At 55.5% G+C, this 12,500-nt stretch overlaps 1 non-coding gene across 1 annotated transcript in view; it reads left to right on the plus strand.

Moving 5' to 3' along the window:
* Positions 1 to 12,067: 12,067 nt before the first annotated feature.
* The window catches only part of LOC120555341, a 3,834-nt gene continuing 3,401 nt past the window's right edge, over positions 12,068 to 12,500 (plus strand). Inside the window, exon 1 of the ribosomal RNA XR_005638690.1 lies at positions 12,068 to 12,500. This exon is cut by the window's right edge and continues 3,401 nt beyond it. This is a non-coding gene — a ribosomal RNA (28S ribosomal RNA).

The following is a 12,500-nucleotide window of genomic DNA, read 5'->3' on the forward strand; positions in this document are numbered from 1 at the left end:
TGGTGCCAGTTTATTGATATTTTCTGTGGAAGGTTCCACAGTAGCTATCGGTATCGGCAGTTGGTCCTCAATACTCTGGCAAGTAGTTGGTTCGCATACTTTGGTTTACCTCATCACCGCCTAACTTGCTGGGTTGCCGCCTAGTAGGTTCTAGTTGTGGCGACAGATGCTTGGGAGGGGTACCCCCCGGTGGGCTACAGTAGGCTTGCGAGGGGTCACCTCACTTCGCTGTCGGGGGGGCACGTGGACTACACCTTCGTACCCCACCTCCGAGGGGGGTCTCCCTTACCCTCCCCCCACTTAGAGAGGGAGAACACTCGCTGTGAGCACCCGCAGTCGGCTGATGGCGGGAGAGAGGAGTTTCTCAGGTCCGAGACCGCTCTGGGGCCTCCTATGGCCAATGGAGCAGGGGGAATAACCTTCATGGGCAGGGCGCTCCCACGCATATAACGGTTTATCCCCGTGTGAGGCCCTTAGTCGCTCGTTGTCCCTTCCTGGCGAAGCTCACCTCGGTGGGGCCGGGGGTGGGGTGGAGGCGCCATCCCCCTCTAAACGGGCGGTCTCTCTGGAGAGTGAGCAGGAGTCTGTCCCAGGGTTGGGGAGACCTCCAGCCTACCAGAGGTTGATACTTGAGCACTCATCCCTCGGTGGCGCATGGGGAGAGGGGAGTGTCCTGATTGGGCTCCAAGCCACAGGGCCCCCGGTTGCCTGGAGGGGAGCGAAACCTTCTGGTGGAGTCGCTGTGATATACAGAATATGGGTTTGTCCCAGGCAGTCAGGCCCTTAAGCCGCTTGTCACTCCCTGAGATGCCGGCTCGCTGGCCGGGCGGTCCAAGAGGAGGGCGGTGGAGGACTCGGAGGCGCTGTCCTTCCCCGGCCAAAAGGAGCTGTTCCTCTGAAGAGAGGGAAGAGATCAGCCCCTGGGAGAAAGGGACAGTCTTGACCCTCCTGAAGCCAAATCCCAGCGCATGGACCGAGAGTTGGTGAGTCCGTCCCGCGCACACGCCCCTGGGACGTCCTGGCCGCAGGTCAGGAGGTGGATGCCCAGTGGTTGAGTCTACAGAGAGGGATGGAAAAGGACTGGCATCAGCGCGCTCGACAGCCAGTTGTGGTATATCCCTCCAGCCTGCCTCCTCGCCGCCCTGTGATTGATCCCGCCTTTGGTCGGTAGTGGTTCCAAGCAGCTGGTTATTAGCCTTCCGGGCCCGACCCTTGTGAGCTGTGTGGTGCACGGGCTTCTTCTGTCCCTGATCTCGCCGGGCATTTGATGAGGTCTCATGGCATGAGGAATGTACTGTGGGCGGTCGTAAGTGTTTGAGGAACTAGACCAAAACGCCACCAAATTCGATTGTCACTTACCCAAGTGCAATGGAAGGGGTAGTCCCGCGTTGGTGGTAGGGCCAAGGCTCTGGTGCACTTTGTGTGCTAGGACCTTCCTGTCGGTTAGGGTCTGTCTAGCAGGCCGCATGCACATCTTGGCGGCTTACGTGGACGCAGGTTTCCGAGGGACTAACGCCAGCGAGCGGTTCTGCGCCAGGCTAATGCGTACGGCGGGGATTGAAGGGACCGCTCCCCGAAGTCAAGGACACGCCATCGACCAGCCCGGTTTCGTAATGACCTCTACCCTTGGTCCCGGAAGACAGGAGATCAGGTGAGACTAAAGCGCAGATCGGTGTGCAAGACTCTCCAGAGACAGGAGGTGTCCCTCCGGCGGTTAGAGAAGGAGAGGTTAAAGCTCATCCGGACGTTGGTTGCTCCGGAGAGGCTCCCGAACCGCCTAACGCAGATAGGTGCAGTCTTAAGGGAGGCGGTTCGGCAGGGCGCTACCGCTGAGGGCTCCAAATATAAACCTGTCACAGAGGACGCATTGTCGCCAGGAGCAATCGTGATCTGCAGCCTCTAGGCTGATCCAAAGGTGGGGCAAAGAGGGCCGGTGGTTTGTGCGGTTGGGCTTGTCGAGCCCCATCCCTAGGTGCGGGTAGGAGGTGCAACAGAAGGAGGAGGGCCAGGCGTTTTCTGTACCGACTCTCCGTACTGGCATGGCGAAGCTTTGCGCTATATGTTCTGATGGACAACTGGCACGACATGCCCAGTCCCCCTGTCTGAGACTCGCAGCGCTGTTCGAAGGCAGGTGGGGGACGCGGGTTCGCTTAACGGGATGGGCCAGTTTGAAGGTCCAGGCCGTGTGGACAACTCTCGTTTTCCGACCCTTTATTACACCTTTGGAGGTCAGCAAAAACCTCCGATCCATGAAAGCTAAGACCTCCCCGGCGGGATGGCATTCTCCAGGAAGGATTTGCTGGACTGGGATCCAGAGGGCTTCCAACTCGCACGCTTGTTCTCCTCATGGTTGGTCTCAGGGACTCTGCCGGGGCTTCTGTTGTGCCGACGGTACTCATACCTAAGACTGCGGACAGGAGTTTACATGCGGATGTGAACCAATGGCGCTCTATTACTATTAAGTCCCGTGAGTCTTGAGGCTTTTCTCGCGGATCTTGACAGGTAGGATGACGGGTTGCGGTCCTATTCATCCGCCCAGCGGGGTTTCGTGGCCTCTGCTGGTTGCTCTGAAAAACCTCGTTTTGCTTAACGGGTTCATGAGGTTGAGCAGAGAGGAGAAGCGAGCCCATTGGGGTTGTATTTGTCGAACTTCGCTAAGGCTTTCTCGATACCGCTTTCGCATCAGCACCTCCTGAGTGCTTTGAAATGGAAAGGGTTAGACCAACATATGCTGGGGTTTGGCAAGGACTCTTATGAGAACTGGGGCGAGGGTGAAATGTGCAGAAGGGAACACCGCGCAATCGCAATGAAGGTCGGGGTCAAACAAGGTGATTCCATGTCACCTCTGTTGTTCAACCTTGCCCTGGATCCGCTGATCCAAATTCTCGACCGCGGGGTCGAGGCTTTTGTCACCGGGGGTACTCTGCCACTACTGCGTATGGCCTTTGCGGATGACCTTTGGTTTTATTGAGTGATTCTTTGGAAGGTATGGTCACCAACATCGCCGCTCTGGAGGCATACTGTCAGCTGACTGGACTGAAGGTTCAGCCCAGTAAGTGCTGTGGGTTCTTATGGGAAGAAGGCTGGGAGGACTCTTTCTATCAACACGCTCCGGGTGTTGTGCGTGGGGAGCCCTCCGCTGGATTGGACCCGACGGCCGGGTGAAATACCTGCGTCGAGGTGAACCCATGGAGGCATTGTCTCTATGGCATACCGCAGGGATCCAGCAATGGATCCTAGCGCATTGGTGAAGCACCTTTGAACCCGATGGATAGGGTGTTGTTGTTGAATGACTACGCTTACCGAGGTCATCATCTTTGCAGCCCATCACTGTATGGCTACTGTGAAGACCCTGACAGAAATGGATAGGAACATTAAATGTGCTATCAAGAAATGGCTGCACTTGCCCAAATGTACGGCTGACGGTTTGCTTTATTCCAGGAAAATGGATGGCTGGTTGGGCAGCTGTCGGAACGGGTTGTTCCTCCTCTATACAGGCTCGGCGACTGTAAGTTGTTCCACTCTCCGGAGCGTAACAATTTCACTAGTTGCCAGAAAGACTATCAACAAGAGGCGGCTTTGCAAGAGCATGGCTGAGCTTGGTGGTTCTAGGGACGATCCCGAGTCTGATCCCCCTGAGGGGGGTTGATCGGGGCCCCAATCCTAAACTTGGTCCCCTGAGGAGGGAAAAGGCGTAAGTAAATCGAACCCAGCGCTGACGCTTCTAGACGCAAGGCCTAGTCCTGTTGACTGGCTTCAGGTCGAAGTTCGACAGGTGGGCTGACCTTTGGGGCTCAAGGGAAGGGTGCGTGCTTGTTCGAGGCTGACAGGATGAGCAACAGCTGGCTACTAGAGCCTAACTATCTCCCCGGATGAGTGGCCAGTTGGCTGCCCTCCAGCTAAGGGCTCACGTGTACCACTCAGAGTTCTGGGTGGGGACGCCTCCCTCGCCGCCTGTCGGCACTGTCGGGTTCTCCCTGACCTGTTCGCATATACTCGGTGCTTGCCCGCGTCCAGTTGAGCAGGATTAGAAGGCACCACAAGGTATGTGAATTTGCTTGTTACGGAAGCTGAACGCTTAGAGTGGGTAACGCTGAGGGAAAAGAGATGGACAGGTCCTGATGGTGGGACTCTGGCCCCAGACTTGATCTTTACCAAGTCAGGAGTGGCGCTCATTGTTGACGTAACGATCTTCGATACTAACTCTGTGAATCTCTCGAGATGGCGCTAACCGAGAAAGTTAATAAGTATCGAATCACTCTGCACTGTTCTTGCTGTGAGACATGCCAGAAGTAAGAAGGGCCAGGGTTTGGTTCCCGTTGCGTGAGGGCAAGTGGCCTCCAGAAAAATGGTAAAGCTTTAATTTGTCTGGCCTGACGAAACTCGCTGGTAAGAGCTTTGCAAAACTCGTTAGTCGGAGGTCTCCTATATTCCCTCGATATCTTGAGGGACTTCATGATGAGCGTAGGCGGAGTATGAGGAGGACTCCACTGGGCGTAACACGTAAACCCGCAAGTCTCTGATATGTCGGCAAGAGGGACGGCCGGTCGGCCTGAGGAGCCCGTGCCATATGGTGGATGCCTTCTCGAAAGTGTTCCCAGTCCGGCTCTGGTTTGGGGCCCTGCTGCGCGTAGGTGTGCCTCGCTACAGAGAATCGCTACCACTTGTCGCTGAATCGGTCATGGCAAGCCACGGACGCCGCGCCTGCCGGGAACATTGTCGCACCAAACGGAAGAGTGACGGCAACGGTGACCTAAGCCAATCACCGTGATTCCGCGGACGGTGGGCCCCGGATTATGGCGCCTACGCAGGGCATGCTGCTTGTTGACGCTGTTGCCAGAGCATGTGGCCCGTAATTCACCTTCCGTAAGTGTAGCGCTAGTTGGCCTGGAAGCCCGCCGCTCGGTTTCTGTCGGCGGGAGTGGACGCTGATGCGATGGTCTCTGCATGCTAAGGGGTCCTTCTAGGGAGCCAGTTCCATACCCACCTGGGGGGTTGGTTCCCTAACGGGCCTCTGAAGACGCGGACGATCGGTCGGCTCTCCCAGGCCCGGTGGCCCGGTCTGGGATTCGTCATAGCTCGTCGAAGCCGCTCCTCGGTTTTGACGCTCCTGGGCCGGAGTCTTACGGACACGCTGATCGGCAACGGTAGTCGGTAGGTGGCCTCTGACTCTGGGATGGCTATGAGGTTGGGGCATCGATCCGCCGGGCCCCCCCTCCCGGATAGGTTGCTCGCTATTCCCGTGCCGGTTTCCGTCAGTGGTCGCCTCGCTATGTGTCTTCGGGCGGGTAGGAATGTTCCCTTGTGGCTAGCGGATGGTTTCAGTGGTAGCTGTGACTGGGCTGCTTCGTTCTCTGTGCACATGGGCTCGCTGGCTGTATGGTACATTGCAGTCGAGGGTGTCCAACCACGCCATTAACCGTGGATACCAACTCTGATCTAGAGTTTTACCGGGGTAGGGCCCTGCCACGCATCCCTAAACCCTACGCTCGGGAGATACAAGACCTGTGTAGCCTCTACACAGGACTAAAGTCCATAATGGACCGCGGCCTCTCAGAAGTCAAATGGTTACACACGGAGTACGCAAGTTAAGCCCACATCAGCGTCCACGCCCGCCAGACTTCGCCACACACGCTGGTTCCCCGCGGGCTACGGTATAATAGTAACCCGATGCGCAGCTCCAAGCAAGCTGGTTGGAGAGGTTTTCCTTGGCGGTTCCCAGTGAGGAGCAGTACATTGGAGCTTACAGGCAAACGACGGGAGTAACTATGACTCTCTTTAGTAGCCAAATGCCTGGCCATCTAATTAGTGACGCCGCGCATGAATGGATGAACGAGATTCCCACTGTCCCTACCTACTATCTAGGTAAACCACAGCCAAGGGAACGGGCTTGGCAGAATCAGGGGGAAAGAAGACCCTGTTGAGCTTGACTCTAGTCTGGCACTGTGAAGAGACATGAGAGGTGTAGAATAAGTGGGAGGCTTCGTCGCCGTGAAATACCACTACTCTTATCGCTTTTTCTTTACTTACTCCGTGAGCGGGGAGGCGAGCCCCGAACGGGCTCTCCTCGCTTCTGAGGTGTCAAGCCCGCATCGCCGGCGGACCCGCCCGACAGTGGCAGGTGGGGAGTTTGACTGGGGCGGTACCCCTGTCAAACGGTAACGCAGGTGTCCTATGCGCAGCCTAGGGAGGACAGAAACCTCCCCGTGGAGCAGAAGGGCAAAAGCTCGCTTGATCTTGATTTTCAGTATGAATACAGACCGCGGAAAGCGGGCCTCACGAATCCTTCTGACTTTTGGGTTTTAAGCAGGAGGTGTCAGAAAAGTTACCACAGGGATAACTGGCTTGTGGCGCCGCGTTCATAGCTGACGCCGCTTTTGATCCTTCGATGTCGGCTCTTCCTATCATTGTGAAGCAGAATTCACCAGCGCTGGATTGTTCACCCACCAATAGGGAACGTAGCTGGGTTTAGACCGTCGTGAGACAGGTTATTTTAACCCTACTGATGATGTGTTGTTGCAATAGTAATCCTGCCCAGTACGAGAGGAACCGCAGGTTCAGACATTTGGTGTATGTGCTTGGTTGAGGAGCCAACGGTGCGAAGTTACCATCTGTGGGATTATGACTGAACGCCCCTAAGTCAGAATCCCGCGCTAGACGTAACGCATACCATAGCGCCGCTGATCTTCGGTTGGCCCCGGATAACCGGGCTTCGGGTCGTGAGTAGAGCCGCTGCGTACGGGCTGGGGTGCGGCCGGATGATGGTCGCTCTCTCCTATCTCGCACCGCATGTTTGTGGAGAACCTGGTGCTAAATCACTTGCAGACCTACCTGATTCTGGGTCAGGGTTTTTACGTAAAGCAGCTCCCTCTGCGCATCTATTGAAAGTCAGCCCTTGATCCAAGCTTTTGTCGACGGGCGCTGGCCCCACGAACTTCCTCTCTGGTTGCTCTTTGAGACTCCCAGGCGGAAAGATATTTCAAAGTATTGACACACTTAGAAAAACGACAAAGTCCACTCACCCGCCAGGGGTGGACCAGGCGGGAGTCCTTCGACCGCAGGCCTGAGCGCTGGCTCAGCCCCGTCCAACTCTCCTCTCTTCACTGGAAGTCACTTAGTTTTACCAGGGGCCAAAAAAATTTGGCAAAGTATTGAAACACTTAGAAAAATCGACAAAGTCCACCAAAGTGTGGATTCAGGCAGGAGTCCCACCGTGAGGCCTGAGCTGGCTAGCCCCCGTCTGACCTCCCTTCCTCTAACTGGAAGTCACTTAGCTTACCAGGCAAAAAAAATTTGGCAAAGTATTGAAACACTTAGAAAAACTACAAAGTCCACTCACCGCCAGGGGTGTGTGGACCAGGCAGGAGTCCAATCTGAGGCCTGAGCGCTGGCTCAGCCCCCGTCCGACCTCCCTTCCTCTCACTGGAAGTCACTTAGTTTACCAGGGGCTAAAAAAAATTTTGGCAAAGTATTGAAACACTTAGAAAAAATCGACAAAGTCCACTCACCCGCCAGGGGTGTGGACTAGGCAGGAGTCCCACCGCGAGGCCTTGAGCTGCGGGCTCAGCCCCCGGTCCGACTCCCTTCCTCCCTCAACTGGAAGTCACTTAGTTTACCAGGGCGAAAAAAAATTTGGCTACAGTATTGAAACACTTAGAAAAAAAAAAACAAAAAAAAAAAAAAATTAGGTTGGTATACCAGGGCGGCTGGCAAATGGCGGAGTAACTGTGACTCTTTAAGGTAAACAGACTTAATGAAAAAGTTAAAGTATTGAAACACTTAGAAAAAAAAACAAAAAAAATATATATTTAGGTTGGTATACCAGGGCGCGGGCAAACGGGCGGGAGTAACTGTGACTCCTCTTTAAGGTAAACAGACTTAATGAAAAAGTTAAAGTATTGAAACACTTAGAAAAAAACAAAAAAAAATATATATTTAGGTTGGTATACCAGGGCTGGCAAACGGGCGGAGTAACTGTGACTCTCTCATAAGGTAAACAGACTTAATGAAAAAGTTAAAGTATTGAAACACTTAGAAAAAAAAAAAAAAAAAAAATATATATTTAGGTTGGTATACCAGGGGCACAAAAGTTTAGTTGGTATACCAGGCGCCAAACTCTGGGCCAGGCGGATGGAGGGTTTAGCCCAGGGAGGGGTGCTTAAGTCTGGCACACAGGTTCGCTTTCGCAGGGTTCCTGGAGGTCTAGGGTTGGGGCTGAGGGTCAGGCGGGGTGAGAGTGAGGGGAGGCTGGGGTCTTAGAGTGGGGTCAGCCCCTTGGAAGGGTGGCTGGAGCAACTTACTGGGGCTTATGGTGGACCATGGGGGTCATGGATGATGTTTACCCAGACTTAGAGAGCCACTTACTGGTGCTCATGGTGGACCATGGGGGTCATGGATGATGTTTACCCGGACTTAGAGCCACTTACTGGTGCTCATGGTGGACCATGGGGGTCATGGATGATGTTTACCCGACTTAGAGCCACTTAGGCCTCCAGAACTGCACCGAGGTCACCGAGGGCAGCGGGCCCGACATCTGGAGACCCGCGGCCGGACGCACGAGCCTTTACCCACAAAAGGCGGCTGCGGTTCTCCACGCTTTTACCCACTGACGATTATGAAGCGGCGGCCCGCCATCGGAGGCCCCGCCAGCCGGCTAGCGCCGGTGTGTTGACGGGCCGGTTCCTCCCGGACCTCGCGGGTTAGCCTCTATGGCGGGCTATCGTGAAGTCTCGGACCTTTCCCTGTTCCTCAGGGCAGCCCGATTTGAAGCAAGACGAGGCAGCCCGTCTGTCCCAACAGTCCTACACGGGCCCGCTGGCGGCGTCCGCGGTTCCCCAGCCGTGGATACCGCCCGCACCCTGCGCGGCGAAGCCTTCGGCCAGAAACATGATGTTTCTCAAGCCCTGCCAGCATCCTTGGCTCACGCCCGATGCAACCTTTGGACGGCCGCCGCCTTACGAAGTCGGCGCCAACAAACCGATCCCAACGCCGCGGCGCCCGGCGGCTGGAGCGCCGATCCCAAGGGCTACCTGGTTGATCCTGCCAGTAGCACGTGTAAAGATTAAGCCATGCAAGTCTAAGTACACGGCGGTACAGTGAAACTGCGAATGGCTCATTAAATCAGTTATGGTTCCTTTGATGCGGCTCTAGCGTTACTTGGATAACTGTGGCAGAATTCTAGAGCTAATACATGCCAACGGCGTGACGCCGAGGGATGCGTGCATTTATCAGACCACAAAACCCATGCGGGGGTGCCTCACGGGGTGCCGGCAGCATTGGTGACTCTAGATAACCTCGAGCGATCGCTGGCCCTACTGTAGCGTGACGTCTCATTCGAATGTCTGCCCTATCAACTTTCGATGGTACTTTCTGTGCCTACCATGGTGACCACGGGTAGCGGGGAATCAGGGTTCGATTCGGAGAGGAGCCTGAGAAGCGGCTACCACATCAAGGAAAGGCAACAAGGTAGCGCAAATTACCCACTCCGACTTCGGGGGAGGTAGTGGCGAAAAATAACAATACAGGACTCTTTGAGGCCCTGTAATTGGAATGAAGTACACTTTAAATCCTTTGCGAGGATCAATTGGAGGGCAAGTCTGGTGCCAGCAGCGCGGTAATTCCAGCTCCAATAGCGTATCTTAAAGTTGCTGCAGTTAAAAGCTCTTGTTGGATCTCGGGATGGAGCTGCGGTCCTCAGCGAAGCCGTCTGTCCCAGCCCTGCCTCTGGCGCCCCTCGATGCTCTTAACTGGAAGTGTCACGAGGTCAGCGTTTACTTTGAAAAAATTAGAGTGTTCAAAGCAGGCCCGGTTAAGCCTGAATAACCCCACCTAGGAATAATGGAATAGGACTCGGTTCTATTTTGTGGGTTTTCTTTCTGAACTGGGGCCATGATTAAGAGGGGCGGCGGGGGCATTTCGTATTGTGCCGCTAGAGGTGAAATTCTTGGACGGCGCAAAGGCGGATAGCGAAAGCATTTGCCAAGAATGTTTTCATTAATCAAGAGAGAAGTTCGGAGGTTTGAAGACGATCAGATACCGTCGTAGTTCCGACCATAAGCGATGCCAACTAGCGATCCGGCGTTATTCCCATGACCCGCCGGGCGAGTCGAGGAAACCAAAGTCTTTGGGTTCGGGGGATATGGTTGCAAAGCTGAAACTTAAAGGAATTGTCGGAAGGGCACCACCAGGAGTGGAGCCTGCGGCTTAATTTGACTCAACAGGGAAACCTCACCCGGCCGGACACGGAAAGGATTGACAGATTGATAGCTCTTTCACGATTCTGTGGGTGGTGGTGCATGGCCGTTCTTAGTTGGTGGAAGCGATTTGTCTGGTTAATTCCGATAGCGAGCGAGACTCCGGCATGCTAACTAGTTCGCGGCCCGTGCGGTCGGCGTCCAACTTCTTAGAGGGACAAGTGGCGTTCAGCCACGCGAGTTGAGCAATAACAGGTCTGTGATGCCCTTAGATGTCGGGGCTGCAGCGCCACACTGAGTGGATCAGCGTGTGTCTACCCTTCGCCGAGAGGCGTGGGTAACCCGCTGAACCCCCTTCGTGATAGGGATTGAGGGATTGCAATTATTTCCCATGAGCGAGGAATTCCCAGTACGCGGTGTCTTCTAGCGTTGATTAAGTCCCTGCCCTTTGTACACACCGCCCGTCGCTACTACCGATTGGATGGTTTAGTAGAGGTCCTCGGATGCGCCCCGATGCGGTCCAGCGGCCCTGGCGGGCGCGAGAAGACGATCAAACTTGACTATCTAGAGGAAGTAAAAGTCGTAACAAAGGGTTTCCGTAGGTGAACCTGCGGAAGGATCATTACGGTTTGCCGCCTCGCCTTAGCGGGTGGATTAGCGCAGCGCAACAGCTTTGTCGGAGCTTAGGAGGAGGGTTTAGCCGCCCTCCTCCGAGGCAGCGGCGTCCGTGGGCCTTTTCCGTCGCCCCCTGTCCGCCCAGCGTCCCCTTAAGCTGGGCGGGCGAGATATGAAGGCGGGGTAACTGACGTCGGCGTTCAATAAAACTAGTCTGGATCAGTGTCCGACCGGAGACCTCCGTCCCGACTCTCCCGCCAGTGCGGCAGCGTCCCCCGCCCCGTCGAGGCTGGCGGTGATGGCGTGATGGAATTACGCACGGGCGGGAGCAGATAGAAGCGCTCAGTAAACCTACGGGCCTGAACGAAACCTGGAACCTCGACCCAAGTGCGCTGGCCTTCGCCCTGGCCATCCGTCGCGCCTCCGGGTACCCAACTCTCCTCCCTCCCTACGGAGGGTGGCGGAGGACTAACGTCTCCACTACCGTTCTGGACCTCTGGCCGGAGCGGTGGAGAAGCGCCGAGGTTGTTTATCCCCTTTAAAACCCTTTTGTCACAGAACCATGGCCTCCCAAATGAAACACAAAAATGGACAACTCTTAGCGGTGGATCACTTTCGGCTCATCGTCGATGAAGAGACGCAGCTAGCTGCGAGGAACTAATGTGAATTGCAGGACACATTGATCATCGATATGAGCGCACCTTGCGGCCCGGGTTCCTCCGGGGCTACGCCTATCTGAGGGTTAAGCTTTGTCATCAATGGGAAGCGTTAGCGTTTCGCGGCTAAAGAACTGTCGCGAGGCGACCCCGGTCGAACGCCGTCCCCCTAAGTGCGGACATGTGTTTGGGATGCCGGTGCGGTCGTGAAACCCGCCGGCTCGCCTTCCTCCCGTTGGCGCTCAACCCCTCTTTCCCTCCTTCCCGACCTCCGGGCGAGGATGGAAATTTCCGTCGGGCCGCATGAAGTCGGTAGCGGCTGCGGTGAACTAGTGCGTCTCTCAGCGTTGCGTTGAGTGCGTAAGTCAGCTGATGTAGCTCGCTGAGGAAGTTTGAGGGTGCCAATCGGGGGAGTGTCAGCAGCGTCAGCGGACTCGCCTCCTCAGCGAAGAAGGTACCAGAGCGTAACCAGAACCGTGAGCCTCTGCGCGAGTCCCCCTGTCCGGCCCGGCGCTTTCCGTTTCGCAGCGAGCGCGGAAAAGGTGTGGGTTGCGGTGAACACTGCCCGACTCCCTCCGGGGTAGCGGGGTTAAGCATTCGCCTAGACCTCAGATCAGGCGAGACAACCAGCTGAATTTAAGCATATTACTAAAGCGGAGGAAAAGAACTAACCAGGATTCCCTCAGTAGCGGCGGCGAAGGAAAAGAGCCAAGCGCCGAATCCCGTCCGCAGGCGGATTGAGAAATGTAGGCATTATGGAAGACCGCTTGCCGGTGTCGCTCGGGGGCCTGAGTCCTTCTGATCAAGGCTCAGCCCATGGGCGGTGTGAAGGCGACATTACGTCGCGCCGGGGTCGGTCTTCGAGTCGAGTTGTTTGGGAATGCAGCTCTAAGTGGGTGGTAAATTCCATCTAAGGCTAAATACCGGCATGAGACCGATAGTGCGACAAGTACCTTAAGGGAAAGTTGAAAAGAACTTTGAAAGAGAGTTCAAGAGGGCTAGAAACCGTTGAGAGGTAAGCGGGTGTGGGTCAGCG

This window comes from Perca fluviatilis, unplaced genomic scaffold, assembly GCF_010015445.1.
Source record: "Perca fluviatilis unplaced genomic scaffold, GENO_Pfluv_1.0 PFLUV_unplaced_scaf_8, whole genome shotgun sequence".
Taxonomy (NCBI): Eukaryota; Metazoa; Chordata; class Actinopteri; order Perciformes; family Percidae; genus Perca; species Perca fluviatilis.